Here is a 19,179-nt window from a genome sequence, read left to right as displayed (position 1 = left end):
ATCAGGGATTTCTGGCAGTCTTATGGTGTATGGATCTAAAAATAAATCTGAAACATTACAGATTTTAATTATTTTAGTCTTAAAAGAAAGCCACTCTGAGTGCCATAAAATAGTGGGCTTAGATTTTTGCTCATTAGGAGCCAAGCCATTTCATACTTCTTTTCTTATGCCAAAATGGTTTTCCTGAGTTAAAATCCATAGCAGAGATCAAGGAAGCTGATTATATCTTCCTGTTAGTAGAACAGCAGGCAGAGTTCAATGATGCTTTTTATCTTAAATTATATTTTCAACTTGACCTCATTAAATTCTTTTCCTTCTGCTTGTCATGGTTGGGCTTACTATTTTTCCCATTTACTCTCAGCCCTTTTTCATTTTAAACTGTCTTTTAGAAATAATTCTTTCATGCATAGTTTCCTATTTCCAACAGTGATCACATAGTAAATGTCCCAACACACAGAGAGAAACATTCACAGGCAAATTAAGGTAGTATTAGTTACTGATTATTTTCTTAGAAGATCATTAAATGTCAAAACACATTCTCGTGCTTATATTTCTTTAAAATTTTATTTTTAAACTGTTTTTAGGAAAGAAGATAATATAGTGAAATAAAATTTAAAAATCTACATATTTGCTTCCATTTTGTTTTTCAGAGATATATTAAATAGGAAACAGAAAATAAATGCTTTAACATAGGACATAGGTGAATCATATCTGTTTTAAAATATCATCTATGTTTCAGTGTAGTTTGTATTAGTTAATTAGTTCATTAATTAATTTACCTCTTGCTTTCTAAATATGCAACAGTAAGAGTATGTATACATGTTTTGCATAATTACAAAAACAGGTACATTTTTTATTTGAAATAAACCAAGTTAGCTAAATGAAATGCAGATTTTCAAACACTGTTTTCCTTTTTTTTTCTTTTTTTGAGATTATAATTATATTGTTTTCCCCTTCCCTTTCCCCCCTCCCAACCCTCCTCCCATTGCTCTCTTTCACATTCATGGGCCCCTTTTTTCATTAATGAAAGCCTTACTAAAACTTACCAGATGAACCAATGTTTGGGGCAGAAGCTTTAAAAAGACCAAACCATTTCATGACATCAAAGAATCCTTGTGCCTGGGACCCACACCTACCATGGGGAGATGTATCGGCTTGTACAAAAGACAGTCCCATTTTTTACCAACTTTAAGTTGTTTAATTTTTGTGTTTAAAGAATACGAGTGACGTTAAAATACAAATTGACCACTTAGGTTTCCTCTCCCAGGCTGTCTGTACAAGGTACTGGCAGGCCAGAGTGATCTCATTACCTGGTGGAGCAGTTAGCCAATGATTGATGTCGCATTTGTGCACAGCACAGCCGGGTTTCTTTTGTTAGTGGATATTAGACAAATTGGGCCTTACAAATTCATGACCCCCCTCTCCCCTCCTAGTTAGTATGTCTTTCTCCTCCCACTTCTCACTCCCAGCCTTCCCCCCCCCCCCCCCCCCCGCACCCCCTGCAGTTTTCTGCTGGCACCTGACCACTATTATGGCTAATTAACATTGCTGATAACCTCCACTGAGGCCTGAGAAGGGGCGTTTGACAAAGGAAGGGCAGAACAGACACTGGCTCTTACAGCCCACAGAAAGAATGGGCTTTGATTATTGTCCAAAAGACCTCACTGCAGGAAAATGAATGAATGAATGAATGAATGAATGAATGTGTCCGTGTTACACCACCAATTAGTCCCCCTCCCTTCCCCTCGTTTTATGTGGGAAGCATTTATCTTTTCAGTTGCTTTGCATTTGCTTCTGTCTGCATAAGGAGAGGTGAGCTGTAAAATAATGGCTTAGACAGTTCCTTCACCCGAGAGGTGCACTGGGAGTAGACATACCTTTATACCCCTTGTCCTCTGTGATGCTGTTGGGATTCTTCATGGAGTTTCAAAATGACCTTCTTGATGGTGATACTCCCAGCAGATCTGGGCATTCTTGGTAGTAATGTGTATGGCATATGTATTTATTTTAGATGTACATATCTTGATTCCAAAATGTTTGAGCTTAAAAAATATATATTATGACATGTTTATTATATACGATGATAATGTTAGTAGCTACCGTATAGTTACAATAAAACTAGTGTTCTGAGCTTACTGGTGATTCAACAGTAATTCACTTTAAAAAAAAAATACCTTGTTTCCCATTGTACATGTGATAAAACTGAAGCACCAGGCTAACCAACGGGCCAGTGTTTCCTAGTTTGTAAATACATCCTGTATATGTTCTGGAAAGATGCAATGTGACTTTTTTTTTCTTTCTTTAGAAGCAACAGCTAACTAAAACCAACATGGAAGTATTTGCATACAATGTAGATAGTGATAGAACTCATGTAGCCAGAAGCTGGATGGAAAGTTTAACGACCATATAGAGTGGACAATCCATGGGGTTTGGGCGACTTGATATATTGGAGCAACCTAGGCTTACAATATTTTCATTTCCCCAGAGGGAACACTACGCGATTTGCTATTATTCTCCATCCCCACGTGGCTCCCACAAACCCTCCCATCTCCATAAAAATGTGTCCACTCTGGACATTTCATGTGAAGGGAACTGTGTAGATTGTGTTCATTTGTGTGTTTCCATTCACGAAGTACAATGCCTGTTTTTACATTGTAAAATAGTATTTGTCGTTTGCGTGTGCTGTGTGCGTGCACCTGTGTACACTAATATACAGGCACACAGACTACGTGGGGAGTGAGGGTATGTGTGCCATGGAACATATGTAAATGTCACAGTTTGTGAAGGTGGTTTCCTTCTTCTTTCACCTTTAGATAACTTCAGGGGACAATACTTCTAGTGACCAGGGTTGATTGGGAAATATCTTTACCCACTGAGCCATCTCACAAACCTTCACTATGTCTTTAAGGTATATTTGTGTCAGAAGGGGGGGATTGTTTGTTTTGCTTTTGTTTTTTATATCTAGGAACTTGAGTAGTTTCTATCATTGAATAATATTCCATTCTATAGATAACATGCATTTAAAAAAGATTCATATTGTTTGGCATGCTTTGTTTCCTCCTTTGGATGATGCTTCTGTGACTACTTTTGCTGGTATCTTCTGTGGACGTTTGATTGTGTTTCACTTGTATATACACCTAGGAGTAGAATTATCTGGTCATAATACTGCGTGAAAACTTCGATGGAACTTTCCAGAGCTGTGTTAGGCTATGTCACTGTCTGTGATGAGTCACGGTTCTGACTTTCCTGCACTCTTACTGTTTTCATTCTTAATGAAGCTACCCAGGTGGCCACAAAGAAGCATCTCAGGGAGGCTTTCATTTGCATTCCCCTAATAACTAAGGACACTGAACGGTGTCCCTACTTTCGATCTGCATACATTCTTTGAAGACTTATCCATTCAAGTCCTCAACTCATTAAGTTGTAGTTTGAGGCTGATTTTTCTTTGTTGTTGAAATGTAGGTGGCCTTTGTACAGACTAATACAAAGGACTTCCAATGCCGTACACATACTCTTGCTAATAGTTTCCTATTCTATTGGTTACATTTTTTGTCCCACCCCCTTTCTTTGTTCTGTGTGTTTTGAAACTTTTTTTTTTATTTATTAAGCTTGTGACAATTTCATTCCTGTGTCTAATGCATTCTGGTTTCCCCCCCACTGACAGCTCTTATCTCAATCTCTCTCCTACCCTCATGAACTCTTCTGCTTCTTACCTTTCCTTCCCTCAGATTTATTTCTGTGTGACCCATGTAGTTTAACAAGAGACATCTGTGTGACTTTTGGATTACGACTATCCATTAAAACCTGGTAGGGTCACTAGTGTGTACCCTGTCTACCCAATTTCTAAGTATCTTGTTACTTGTGTTTTACTTGCTGATCAAAACTACAGGGATTTATTCTTGCATTTTCTGTTAGGAGTTTTATAGTTTTAAGTTTATATACGTTGTCAACTCGAACTTAAAATACCAGTAAAGGACACTCCCTGGCATGAGACTAATTCTTTTTGTATCTCTGTAAGATATATTAGTCAACTGAGCAAAGAAAACATTTGTTGTGACTAGTACGTAGTCCCAATGCTTTCCTAGAATTTGACACTAAATCAAAGCTGTCTTTAGAGAACATTGTCTAATAAAGAACAAGAGACATGATATAAGTAACTAAAACGCAAGGTAAAATGTAACAAGTCCCATATGGAAGCTTGCAATTTTGTTTTGGGGAAGTCAGAGAAGAAAATATATCTTTGGATGTTGGTTTTGAAAAATGAGAGTGCTTTGGCGGACTTTTTCCTGATCTCTACAAAGATCAGGGAACTCAATGATTGGTCCCAGCCCAATTAGTTTCTGGAGTACAGATTATTTTTGGTTTAGACTCTTTTGATGGGTAGAACAATTCTACGTATGTACGTAGCCAAGACTTGGGAGTCCTTGAAACTTTTATAGGGAGGGAACGAGAAGGAGATGATTTATATAATAACATTAAAGCATAATATGCCACTTTTATTATTTTAACGTTTTGCCAATTGTGATGTTTTGAGTCAGAATGGGACCCATGAGCTCATATGTCTAAATGCCTGGTCCCAGGTTTATGGAACTGTTTGGGAAACATTAGGATATAGGGACTTGCTGGAGGGGTGTGGCCCTGGGGGTGGATCTGAGGTTTCAAAAGACTCATGCCATTTCAAGGGTGCAACCTCTGTCTCCTTCTTGTCAATCCAGATATGAGCTCTCAGTTTTTCCTACCACCATGATGTTGTTCCACTGTAATTGACTCTAGTCATCTGAAACTATAAGCCCAAAATAACTCTTTCATTTTTAAGTTCCTTGGGTCATGATGACCTAGCACAGCAATAGAAAAGTAACTAAGACACTGGTTGTCTCAAAGGGGTGGTTGATAGCTGTTTTATGCCTGTTCATGGCTCCAGGTGGTGCCAACAATTGGTGCCAGTGTTCTTGAATTCTGACAGCTAGAGCCCTATAGAGTGGTGCTGAAATCCAAGCAGAAATTGGATTTTTCCCTTAATTTTTTTCTACTACTGCACCAGTGTATCTTACAGGCAGGCAGATCTCTGTTGTATGTCAAAGTGAAGCTAATGATGACATTTTTCCCTCCTGTATGTGCAAATTACCTTCCAGAACCGGAAGCTTCTAATTGGGTACCAGTCTGATTTCTTGATATAAGGAAGTGTTGCCTTAGGCGATAGGGCCTTAGCATCAGGTTATGGAGAACAACCAATAGTTTAGGCGGTAAATCATGGTGTTTGAGGAGGTTTTTTCAATGATTCACCAAGGTGCAAAACATTTCCGGCACTGAAAGTTCTACTTGGTGGCATAAGATGTCTAGTTGGAACATTGTCTCATCATTATATAGTTGCCTCAATTAAATTTGAAAATCCACCATAGTGGATTTCCATATTGCTTTTCTAAAAGCCTTAAGAGCTAGTTGGTATTCCCAGTATCACTTCCTTTACCAATCTCTAGCCTCCCATCTCTCATTCAACCCTACCCTTTACTTTGCACTCTATTTCCTCTTCATTGGATGATTCCTTCTTCCTCCCTGGTTCCTTTCTAGCTACCAACCATTTGTGGATATTTGGATTAAAATGTACACATTTAAAGCTTTAAAAGCTAATATCCACACATAAGAGTGTAATATTTGTCTCTTGGAGTCTGGGTTTCACCTCAGGATAATTGTTTATAACTGCATCCATTTAACTTCAAACATCATAATTTTATTTCTAACAGATGACTAATACTCCATTGTGCAAATGTACATTTGATTGTCCACTTATCAGATGATGGAGATCTAGGCTGTTTCCCATTTCTGGCTATTATGGATAAAGAAGCTATGAAGACGAATGAGCAAATAACTCTGTTGAATGTAGAGTCCTTTGGGTATACACCCAAGAATGGTATAGCTGGATCTTGTGGTAGGTCTATTGTCGCCTTTTTGAGGAACCAGTGTACTGATTTCCACAGTGGATGAACAGGTTTTCACTCTCACCAGCAATGAATAAGTATTCCTCTTTATCTGCATCCTAACTAGCTGAAGGACGAGCCGCCTTCCTCAGCTGCCATTTGTCCTATTGATCTTCCCCATTCTGGCTGAAGTAAGGTAGATCCCATAACTATCATCGGGCACAAAGGCCAATTCCTAATAGATCAGGACCTCTATGTAAGTCCAGAAACCCTGAACCTAATAAAAGAGAAAATATGGAACATTCTTGAACTCATTTGCATCAGAAAGGACTTTCTGAACAGAACATCAATAGAATAAGCACTAAACCCAACAATTAATAAATGGAATCTTGTGAAACTAAAAAGCTTCTGTACAGCAAAGGACACCATCATTCAAGCTAAGTGTCTATATAATGGGAAATAAAAATCTTTACCAATTATATCTGATAGATGATTAGTGTCTACAGTATGTAAGCAACAACAATAAAAGTAAAAATCAAGAAAACAACACAATTGGAAACTGGGTTTAAAAACATACTTATTTTCATTAAAATGTTACTCATATTGACAGGTGAAATTTTGTTTCATGTTAATTTAGTAAATTAATATAAATTTATTTTTAAATTTTTATGTAATAAATATTAATAGTTATAACCTATTAACAAGAAGCTCTTTAGAATCCTTGTGCTACAAAAGCTGGAGCACCCTTGATAAGTGTATATAATTTCTCCATTGCTTCAGACACGATAAGAAGAAAATAATCCTACTCAAGTGAATCACTTTGTTAAATGAATCTATATTAATTGAACAAGAGAGGAAACTGACTTTAAAAGATACTGTAACACTGAAACATTAATGTGTTATCTCTGCTTAAGGCATGAGATCATAAAAGGGATTTAAAAAAAGAGCCCGTTTTAAAATCTATTTTTAATTTTCTCTGATTTAAATTTTCATAAATCAATTGTAAGATAAATGACTGTGAGTATAAAATAGATAATTAATTTATCCCACTAACTGAAAAAAAGTTCACTATAGTTTTTCACTTAAAACTTTACCTCTAATCATGTATGTGTCTTTCATAAACATTAATGAATACTAAATTTAACATGTATTGACTGTCTTATATGTCCAGTACCAGGAAGGAGATAGTCTTGTAGTACTTCATAAGGGGCTTTATTGCTGGGATGAGGAGACTGTAAATACAAAATTACAAGGAAGAATTTGTGCTAGATGTATGTACATGGTATAAGCATACAACAGCAAAACCACTGTGCTCATTCATTTCTGGAAGAGTCTAGAAGGGCTTCGAGTCAAGAAGCATCCTTGAGCTAATTTAGAAGTAAACTCACATTTGTAGGAAGCACCTCAGAAAGGAAGAAAGAGAATAACTTCACACATACAGCAGGGATTTCAATTAACCCACTGTGATTGGCCTGATGGCCCAACAGTCACAAAGCAAGAAAGGAGTTGGCGAAGCGGGAAGTGACCACACAGAGCAGCTTAGGTGCCCTGTCCACAGTGGGAGGTTGTTGATGGGGTTTTAAATACAATTTTAAATTGTGTTCTATGTTGCGTGCATGTCATGAAGCATTTCTTCGTTCTACACGTAGTACTTGAACCTCTCTTCTGTGACAGCATTTGGCTCAGTGCAGAAACTATGGAAGTAAGCAGGGTAGCCCCTGTCCCCCACCAGCTCTAATGTGCTCCTAGACTGCCAATGTGCTGCTGTGGATCTGTCGCAAGAACACTGCCAGTTCCTGACAGAATCGCTTGACAGAAGCAATTCCAGGATTTCGGGTTAACTGGCAACTGCTATAGGCATGTAATCAAGTAGGCGCATGAGTAACATTGGTTTGTAAGTAACCTTAGTGAGTATCTTTAGGAAAGCTAAACAAAAAAAGGTCATGTTTGAAAGGGATGCCATTAAGAAAAAACAAACCAGAACAAAAAAACCAACCAACGCAAAAACGATGTTCTCAGATATCCAGAAGTAACTTCGTTAACTATGAAGACTTTTGCCAGTTGTTAGTGAGGAAAATGTGAACCACAATAACAGTAGAACTCTGGGCAAGATGGGGGTCCAGGTTTATTCCAGTTTTCTGGTTTAGTAACTGTCTCCAGGAGAGAGGGAACAAATGTTGTTTCTTAAGATTCATTCAGTGAACAATAACCTTTAAAGACTATGAAACCCTGGAAAATAAATTTGCTTTGGAATGTAATCCCCAGTCATGTCATGTATGTTGTTTTTATATCTGTTTTATAAGCAGGAGGACTGGAGAATGGAAATCAATGCAAGAGTGGGTGTGAGTTTGTTTGACCCAGCAGCCTTCCTGGCTCTCACTTCCTGGCTCTCATTAGCAGAACACACAAGATGTGTTCATAATTGCAGTTTTTTAAATCTTCGTTCTGGCTTTAGGCAGGTTTCAGTATTCAACAAAAGTCTGTATCATTCAATTGGAAAAAATAGATGTCAGTGTGGTATATAGTTTTAAATAGATAGGATCAGTTATATATGACTAGAATATGACTTAGTTTCCCAGAAAAAATAGAGTTGGTGATTTTAATCACTATCCTGTATCTGATTTTTTCACTCACAGTCTTGGCTTTGTACCTGACATCCATGGGAAGGTGCTTATTAATTTTATAAAACCAAAGAGAGAAACTAGGAAAGGAACACTTTATATTAGGTGACAGGAGGTCTTGTGGAAGAAACAACTGTAAAACATCTGCAAAAACAAAATGGTAAGAGATAAAAATGTGGATTGAGAAAGTAATATCCCACTCTCCACTCTACTGTGGAGAATGTTCTGGTGACACTCAGAGGAAGGACAGCAGGTTACCAAGAAGAGACTTGATACCCTATGAGCATATACAGGGGGAGGTAATCCCCCTCAGGAACAGTCATAGGGGAGGGGAATAAGGGGAAAATGGGAGGGAAGAATGGGAGGATACTAGGGATGGGATAACCATTGAGATGTAACAAGAATAAATGAATAAAGAAAAAAAGTGTGAAAAAAATGTGGATTGAAGTGAAAGAAATCTTTAAAAGTTTCTCATAGGAAGGGGGATGAGGAAGTGACGCTACGGAAGAAACAATATGGATGCCAGGAGGCTTTTCCAAAACTGAGAGGGGACAAGTGTGAGACACACTAGTGGTCATGAGTGAGGTTGAGAACAAAGCATTGGCTTTTAGTCAGTCTGGGAGACTCAGGAACAGCTGAGCAGAGGAGCCTGGGCCAGGCTGAGAATACAGAGTGGCACGGGCTACACTTTCCACGGCAAGGCTGTGAAAGAGAAGAGAAAGGATGAGCGATGCCATCTTGAAAGAGGACAAACTGTCAAGAAAGCACTTGTGTGGATTTCGCTGGGATAGACATCAAAGTCTCAGAAGTTGAGGAAAGGAGCCTGGGGTTGGGGAGTGGCAGGTGATTTGTTTGGGTGAATGGCAGTTTCTATTCAACTCAGGATAAGAGACCATGAGCTCTTGTCATTTATCACGGCACTTCCGCCTCTGGTAAACTCATTGCTATCAATTCTTTCATGTTACGTCTTACAGAACTTTACTTATGTGCTTTAAAGTGAAACAAAAAAAAATCTAGGCGGACAGAATTAATAGGGCCAGAAGCTCGTTGATGACAATGCTCCAATAAGGAAGACATAAGCCAACTCAACCTAATGTCCTCCACACGTTTTTATTTAAAAGGAAAGCATTTTTATGAAAACTATGAAATACATGGAGGCAGTTTGGTGAGAATTTAATTTCACACCCTCATCAGAGGCTGACCCACTTCAGAGTCAATATGCAATGGTTAGGTGCTTTCTCTCTCAAAGGAGGAGCCTCTTTACAGTGCATACAAAGGATTGCCTGAGTGGCCTTTATTGTTATGAAAACTGGGCTCTGAGGATAGAGCACCATAAACATGAAAAGGTGCTGCCAGCATGCCACTGTATTTACTATGACAAACACCATAATGAATGAATGAAAAAATGTGAACTTAGGAAAATGATTTCATGTCCTCTGACTTCTTAGAAAAAAGATGGATGTCAAGTAGATATCCAGGCTGAGTTGATGTGTGTGGCAGGGGTGGGGGGGGGGAAGAGAGAAGAGAGAGAGAGAGAGAGAGAGAGACAGAGAGAGAGAGAGAGAGAGAGAGAGAGAGAGAGAGAGAGAGAAAGATTGTGTGGAGGAAGAGAAAGAGAGAAGGGGAGAGAGAGACAGAGACAGAGATAAAGACAGAGACAGAGACAGAGATTGATTATGGTCAACTGTTGGTTGGTAACATACTCAGTGTCTTCATTGGCAGCAGCTTGTGACAACAAATGCGACTGGTCTCAGATGACTGAATGCATTTAGCTTATTAGGGCACTGAGAACTACAGTGGTCTCTCACGTACTGTCTCTTTCTCACTTCCTATGTCTCTTTATTTTCTTTTACTGTATGTTCTTGTGAACACCCACATTCTCCTCCATGGTCCTGGGGTTCATGCTCAATGCATCTCCAGAGTAAATGACACCACACTGAGAGTCCAGAAACCTGATTTCCCAGCTCCCTTACCACATTTGCTCAACCAGAGAGGAGATTCACTTGGCCCTTGGAATCTGAACCTAGCTGATGTTTTTCTGAGCCCTGAATCTTGGCAGTGGAGGCAGCCAAATCCACTCAGTGGTCCTTGTACCCTGAGTTTGAGTGAAATGTGTGTGTGTGTGTGTGTGTGTGTGTGTGTGTGTGTGTGTGTGTGTGTGTGTAAACTAGGCAATAGCAAAATGGTATTTGACCACGATTAAGAGAAGTGAAAGTCTCGGGCCTTAAGAACAGTAAGCTGTGTATTTATGCCTGGTAACTTTCTAAGCAAATGAGTATCACCATAATGAAGAAGCTTGAGACAAGCAAGTGCGCCACACACTGGTTTGGCTTGACAATGGTTCTTTATTTTCATCTCTAAGTCACTTGAAATATACACTTATATCTGAGGTAGGGAGTTAAAGTTCTACTGAGAGAGGGACATTGTTCAATGAGCTAGCACCATCTTTCATCGTCCTCCATATACATTCACCTAGAATTCCTTCGTATAAATCCAATACCAATAGGACATTCAAACACTGACTATATTTATATTATTCAGTGGGCTGATAGGAAATACATTTATGAAAGAAATGGAATTTGAGTTATCAAAAAAAAATCATTGTTACCAGGTAACCGAACTTCAGGCCCTGTTTTAATACTAACAAGTCTTTCCAAAAACAAGAGAGAGGGTTGTCATAAACACTACGGAACCCCAAATGTAGCTATGGAACTTTCCTTTATTACATTGGAAATCTTTGATCTGATGGGTAAGTATTTTACCCCATTTCACTTAGACATTTAAGCATGATGTTATTCAGGAAGGGCATGTTTCCAAAGCACTCATGTAAGAAAGAAAAACATACAAAACATGCAACTATATGGGTCTTCTGGAAGGAAGATCATGCGATATCAAGTCATTTCAAGGCAACCAGAGACTTCCAGATGCTTCCACCATCACTGTCATTCATTGCAAAGTCAGTGCAAGTTATACTCTATGGTCCCAAATAGAAAGCACAAAGAGTAAGGTGAAAAATGCCTTGCTGCTTTGTCACCAGTCATTTGCATTAAAGATTGCCTGCCCCTCTCTTGGCCTCTGTTTCCTTATCTCTTTAACCGAAGATGTCATGAAGCATCCTTAGGAAAATGGTTCAGAATGGAACTACGGTCTAGAAAACAAAAATCGTCTACCACAGGACATGAACAGATGCTGCTGAAGAGGAAGTTGTATTCTTTACAGCAGAGCTGAGAACAGTTGCCACTCTCCTTAAAAAGGTCATTGTTCATATTCCAATAGGAATGGTGTGATGGAGACACAGTGGGGACCTGTTGTTTTTGTCTAGGACAGCATCTACCCTTTTAGAAGCTATCCGTTTGCCTCTTAATATAATTAGGCACACCAGATTGGTATTTAGTCTTGTTCTGACAACAGCAAATTAGGCTTAACTCTTTAATTACAATGAGAAGGAAATCACCTTTCTGATATCCTTCAATTAGCTCAAGCAGCTGTTAAGTTATAATTAAAATTTCACATGGATCATTTGAGTTCTTGGAATGTTTCCATTTAATAACAAAACATTTGCATATATGCATTCAGTCTTCAACAACCTTTTCAGATGTTGTCAGTGGTGAAGCAGGGACAGGGATACTGTATTAAACAAAATCTTTGTAGTCTCACAAGCAGACAGCTGGGCCCCACGAAATGAAAAATGGAAATGGAAGAAGGTGATCAAAAAGTATTAGTGCCTTCAAGTTTTCTGGAGCCTGTTCAGAGACTCAAACTTTTGTTTCATTTGTAGTTACCCAGGAGGGAAGAAAAAAGTCATCAGGAGAGAGCTATTCAGTACTTCCTGTGTCTCATTATTCTGAACAATGACAAGCTGCCCCACTGAGACTTTATACATGGCTCCTCGCCTTGAATTTTCAAAAGTATACGTACAAGAGGAAGTGTTACGTGTGGAAATTCTATTTGGGTTTTACTTTGAAAATGGAGCTGAGTAAAACTTCATCTCTTTGAAGCTGCTTTAGCTATTTATATGATGTAATTGTGGATTCTACTGTATAGGTCAAGAGGAAAGAATGCACATATTTTTAACTACACTTATAATGTAGGTATTACAAGTTTTAAAAATACTAAATGAGAGTTAACTGAAAGGATACCCACTTGAATTATTGTAAAAATTCTTTTATGTTTGAAAATCTGGGATTATGGCATCCAAATTAAATGTCAGGAAAGTGGCTAAAACATGGAGGAGTTAAAACTATTTTATCCATATATATATACACACATATGTGTGTGTGTGTGTATAATTTATATGTTCTACTTTTTGACATTGGCAGAAAGATCCAATAAAATTGTGTATTAATAGCAATGTTGGGACATGCTAGGCTTTACAATCTATACTGATGGCCTGATGATCAGACTTTATTCAAGCTTATTCATTGATAGCCTACATCGACAAGAAGAATTCTGTTTTGGCTAAGAACCTAATGGTATCTTCCTAACCATCAATCTGTATTGTACACTATTGAATTTCAACCACCAAGATAATTGTATCTCTGGGAATTAAAGAATGCATGCAGAGAAGGAAAAGAGATGAAAGAGCAATGCCTGATGTCCTAATTACACCAGTGTGCACACTTTGGGGGGCTCCCAGCTGTGAGCAGCACATTTTCCATCTGCCTTTACTAATTTTATTATGACCTTTCAGAACTGATTTCATCTGGAACAGAGTTGGCTCAGACACCTTCACTGTGTCAATTTCATCTTTGAACGAATGGAAGGAAGGATTAGTGACAAGTGGCATTCTGGCAGAAAAAAAGTCTAACTACTACCCGCTCCTCTCAGAGGGAGATTGCGTTGCGGAGTGATTGGGAAATTGTGCTCCTGAGTGATTTAAAGGTTTAGTTTAAGTGCTGAAGTTTGAGGACCAGGATTGGATTTAAACTCTTGAGTTTAGAGGGTTCTTCAGAAAATGTTTAACACACATTTGTATCCTATAGAAATGAATAACGAATTCTAAATGATGATTTTATTTGAACTCTAAGATGTAGGAAGAGCTCTTTCTCTCACATCCTCCCTTCCTCCCCTCCCTCCCTCCCTCCCTCCCCCCCCCTCTCTCTCTCTCTCTCTCTCTCACACACACACACACACACACACACACACACACACACACACACACACACACACCCTACTTTAGGACATTTCTTGAATGCTCTGTTTCACTTTTTTGTGCATAAACTACTTAATTTATTGATTCTAACAGCCGTTTTATTTTGCAATATGCATCTGGTATAAGAAAAAAACGCTGAGCCCATATAAAGTTAATCGTAATCAATGAAGAACAGAGTCAGGATGTAACGCTGCAGTACATTTTCCTAGTTAGTACACTGTTCTAGTCATTGATTACTTAGTTGGACAACTACACCTAGGTCTCAGACTTGGCTAGGAGCTAAGAATGCAGAGCTGTCATGGTACTGACCGCAACAGGATAGCTTTCTCCTCAGAAGCCACCCTCATGGGTTGGAGTAATCCCCGTGAGTTGATAGCATGAGTAGCAGTGAAGCACAGGAGGCCGGAAGTAACAACAGCATGACAGCGCGTTCTGTAAGGCAATATGTATGTATGCACACTCTCATGGCCGCGCTGGCTGTTTGAAGGGCTGTTTGAGGAGTAGCCCAAGCTGTGCAGCCCTTACCATGTCCCAGCCACCTGCTGTTAGGCACAGGATCAGAGTCTCCATCGCTCCTAAATTTCCCTTCACTTACAATAGACTGCATCCGACACACAGTCACTTGCTAAGAGACAATCCCCTTTCCAGATGTTGTCAGGAAGCAGCAGTCGACATAAGAACCTGTCAGGAAAGGATCGATACTTTCCAATCCTGGGGGAGCAATGGATGCTGACTTTCTTAGCCTTTCTTAGCAATGCTTTAGGGGCAGTGCTGAATGAGAAAGGAAAGGTACGAAGCTGAAGGCGACTAGTGGCTCTGAACTTTCTATTCTGTGCAACGTGAATTTGTGCTTTCTGGTAATGCCTCACAAGGTCTAGTTTCTGTGGCGTAGGAAGAAGGCAGAAGCCCAGCCCCGGTAGCCATAGTTACGTTGCCAGAACTCTCATACATAACTTCTTCATACTGAGTATTCTGGTTATGCCTCATATGCTGGTGCTTAACTAGTCATTTCTCTCTCAGTTGTTCGTATTAATCGAGTTCTCCTTAGGAAGTCTTGTAGTGAAACATTAGAGTGTCAAGGAATTGGCCTAGATGATCCCAAGCTATCTTCCATTCTATACACGTGGACATCCCTGCAGTAGGTAGGCAAGAAATTGGGGTTAAAAAGGTTGGTTGAGCTCTGCCAAAATCACTCAGTGAGGAGCAGAAACAGCAGCATTGGGTCCCTTTGGCATCAAAGCATTTTCCTTGACTAATCTGATCACAAGAAAATGATCCCCCCACTATAGATCACCCACATGGGGACCACGCACGTGTTTCAGAATTTTCAGTATGCATTATAAAGGGTTGACTAGGAAACACAAATCCACAGCTGCATCACATCTGTGAACGCCATCTCCTTCCAGTTACCTGTGTGATTTGTGTATGACTTAAGATACTGTGAGCGTACAGGCAATGCTGGATTACAATCCCTTTTTTAGGAATAGCCTCTCACTAGAGATTATTTTTCTTCTTGGTCCCATTACTTAGGACTTCTAAAATACATCGTTATTTATCAAACATATTTAAATAATTTCATTTAATCCTCAAGGTCCTAGATTGTTTTCTAAAATTTTTATTTTTTGTTTGTTTTGTTCTGTTTCTCAAGACAATGTTTCTCTCTGTAACACTTGCTGTCCTGGAACTCTGACCAACCTGGTCTTGAACTCAGAAATCTGCCTCGCTCTGCCTCCTGAGTGCTAGGATTAAAGGTATGCGCCACCATGCCTTGCTTGTTTGACAGATTTGAAATATCACCTATTATATATGTCATGCCTGTCCATGTTATTTGTAGGGGTTCTTTGGTTTTGCATTGGGTTTTGTGATTGTTTGTTTGCTTGCTTGCATTTGCTTTGCGGTGTTAGGGATTAAACTCGGGCTCTCGTGCTTAGAGCCCATGTACCTGTTTTCTATGCTTCGTCTCTAACCTATCTCAAGCCCCTCAGTTTTTCTGAGCTTTGTATTACTTCTATAAAACACTGCCCCAACTTTTCTTTATATTTATTTTTCAATCCTAGAACTGAAACTAGAAAGTTATTCTAATGAGGCTGGTTATTTCAGATGGTCATTAAGCCCCCCACCCCCGTAGAATACCTTTAGGTAATGTTTATATATCCCACCTACTAAGTGGGAACATTCTTGGAAAGTGTGGGTCATACACACAGACGTCCCATCTCAGCATGCGGTGAGTAAATAACATGTCTTTATTTTTAGAAACACTGATACTATACCTAAGGTACAGCCAAGGGAAAAACCACTAGTTTAGAATATGATCAAGATTAAAAATTTGTGTTTGGGCAGGAAAGAAACAAACTACCTTTTGTGTATTTTTCACAAATTTAATAATTCTTAATTGATATATTAGTATAATATATTCAATTAGTATAAAACTGAAAGGAACTTCACCAAAACTTACCTTTGTGCATCATGTGGGCAATCAATCACTCACAGAAAAACCATACGAAAGCCAGGATTTGAAACAGCTAAAATCCATTGACAATTATCTGTCTTACATTGGACAAGGTCTTGTGTCTGACTACAGGAGTATTAAGAAACTAAAATTACACAACAAAAATTATATATTGTCTCACCGAAGAAGAATACTTACTATGTAGATGTAAATATGTGTGTAAATGTGTGTACATTCATTATAATGTATGTAAAACTTCATCCGTGCACACTTACTTTAAAGACTTTTGAAGAATCTTTACATAGTTGTATCCTTTTAAAACAGAGGGTATCTCACTCACTGTGTATTGTATCTTCAGTCATATGAAATAATTGCATGATACTGAATACATGTATACATACATGGCTTACATGCATACAGATCTGGATCACAGTTTTCAGGTTATAATTTTGCCTTAAGAATAATCTCTGAACAGGGGAAAATATAAAAATGATTATTTAATTACAGAAATAAATTTTTACTAACATCATTCTGCAATTTATATTTTATTCTATTTAATTTCAAAAGTAAGTCATTGAGAGTTCTATTAAAATATATTGGAAATGTGGCATCTAGTACAGCATGTCCAAAACTGGCAACGTTTCTGCATAAGCTCCATTGTTTCCTGCTTGACTTTAACCATTCAGAGCAAGAGCTTGTCTCTAAGATGGAACTGAGCTTGCTTGTTATGAGTTACGGATGTTTTAGTGATAAAATTTGGCTTTCTGGAACAAATGGGTGTTCAAGGCTGATTTTATTAGTGCAGTTGAACATTGTGGAACTAAAGCAAGGAAATTCCTGCATATTGCCACAATTTGAGGCCGTATGGATCATAAACTTTTCTATTTGTGTTTTACTGGTGGACATAAATGCCATGATCTCATCAGGAAAAGAAGAAAGGGCCCACAGCTACCATGGAGGGACTGTACATCTTGCTACGGAATGTCAGATAAAGGCGAAGCTTTGAAACAAGAGGCCCCTTGATTTAGTGTCTTTAATGTGCCCGGGAAGGGATGTGCTCTGAGCATCGTTAGTGTGACAGGGTGAAGGGGCAACGCGTTTCTTCTGTTCCTGTGGAAAAGAGGATGAATCTGGCACAGCAGTGATGTCAGAACCTCCATCACCTTTCTCAGGGATGATGTAGATTTTAATTGTACTCAGGGCCTCCGCGCGTCGCACCAGCTCGTACGTGACATTGAGATAGATGAAGCCATTTGTTGGCATTATCAGAGCCAGCTGTGTGCTTGGCTGCAGCTACAGTAGGCATTTTATCTCATGCATAATCCTCTCATCGAGGGGGGATCACAAGCGTCGGAACCATATGGCAAATAATTTTATTATGATCAAAAAAGGACTCTTGAAACTAGTTAAACAGAAGAGTCCTTGAAATTCAATCAGAAGAACTTTGATTTTCATGTCACACCATCATCCTAAATTAATTGTTAGTGCTGCCACAAACAAACACAACCAAGACTCCTACCCCCTTGCAAGATGAGGATAGACTTACTATTACTTTATGCCACTCAACATGTGTCTTTATTCTTCTCAATTTGGGAGAATTTATGTGGCTCATATTGGAAAGGAAAATAGGGATTTCACAACCTAAAGCTTGTTTCTATTTAAAAAATGGTAATAGCATCAAACAGTGTTCTAAACAGCAGAACAGCACAAGAGACAAGGCAAGCTTGAGTGAAGATCCACATTACTACTCTCTTAAAAGCTGCAAAAGACACACTAGATGTTTTTGCATTCAAGGGAGGAGAGTCATTTCTCTCCTTTTGTTCTGTGTTTGTTTTAATATAGGATCTCCTGTGATCAGGCTCATCTCAAGCTCACTATGTAGTTGAGGGTGCCTTTAAGCTACTGGTCTTCCTTAGTGCCCCTCTCTGTTAGGATTACAGGCACTTTACCCAACTCAGCAAAGTCCTACAACAAAAAGAGCTTCCCTGTCCTTTTGCCAGGGAGGCATACATTTAGCTCCTGCCTTCAAAAGGAAGACACACGTTGTGTCTTTTCCACGCAGAGGGATTTCCTGTGCATTTCACAGAGTTTCCCGAATCTCCATTATAGGCCTCTGTCCAGGCATGAAATGGGATTCAACTGCCAGGAAACAAAGAATTCCAGTAAGGGGGGGCTTTAGAGGCCACGGGGAGTGCCTTAGGGGCTGCTTCCTCCCCATAGCACTTCTAGCCATCATAGCCAGGATTAATTGGTTTTTATTAATCACAAAGGATTTCAAACTGCCAGTTCAGATGTTACAAGGCCACAAAAGGGTAATTTGCCTAGACTTGCCTTGTCTGTAATGCATAAACTCTCTTCTTCTTTTTCTTTTCTTTTCTTTTCTTTTTTTTTTTTTTATCATTTTTCTTTCCAGAGAGAAGTATATACAATCTGGTCCTTAGGGTACCTGCTAGTGATGGGAAGACATTATTAGCCATGTCCTTAGGACAGGGTGAGAGTACAAGTTTTCACAGACTCCAAATGCAGCAGCTGCTCTCTATTGAGAATAGAATTTTATTTGTTATTTTATTGACAAATAATAAAGCTGGTAATTGTACTGGGAGAGGCATATAACCACCCACCAAATCTACAGAAAGTTTAATTTCTAGCACTAAATGCCTGGATCAGTTTTTTTTCCTTCTCCTTCCTCCTCCTCCTCCTCCTCTTCTTCTTCTTCTTCTTCTTCACCATCTTAATTTTTCTCCACATTTCCTCATCCCAGACCTGAGTAGCTGGCCAAGCTGCTAAAAAAAAAAAAAAAAAAAAGATTTAAAATGTGTTTTTCTTTTTGTTGTTTAAGAACATGCTTTGAAAAACATATGCTCGGTATAAAATGATTCCTTAAGTAAACAATAGACAACTGCACCATCCCACTATGGAAACTTGACAGTAAAGTCACAGGGCATAGCATGTGTGTGTTCAGGAGGGAGGTACAGGTCCCCAGCCAGGGTGTGTGGAGCAGAGCTGTGTGAACCAGGAGGAAAGCATGCCATCTCCACATAA

At 38.9% G+C, this 19,179-nt stretch overlaps 1 protein-coding gene across 1 annotated transcript in view; it reads left to right on the top strand.

The window, feature by feature from the left end:
• The window catches only part of PDZRN4 (PDZ domain containing ring finger 4), a gene marked incomplete at its 5' end in the record, with an annotated part of 346,998 nt that overhangs the window by 106,472 nt on the left and 221,347 nt on the right, over positions 1 to 19,179 (top strand).

The sequence above is a fragment of the Acomys minous genome (genome assembly GCF_964271855.1).
Source record: "Acomys minous genome assembly, chromosome: 12".
NCBI classification, from domain to species: Eukaryota; Metazoa; Chordata; class Mammalia; order Rodentia; family Muridae; genus Acomys; species Acomys minous.
Note: the sequence above shows the minus strand (reverse complement) of the source record. Positions and strands in the feature narration are given on the sequence as shown.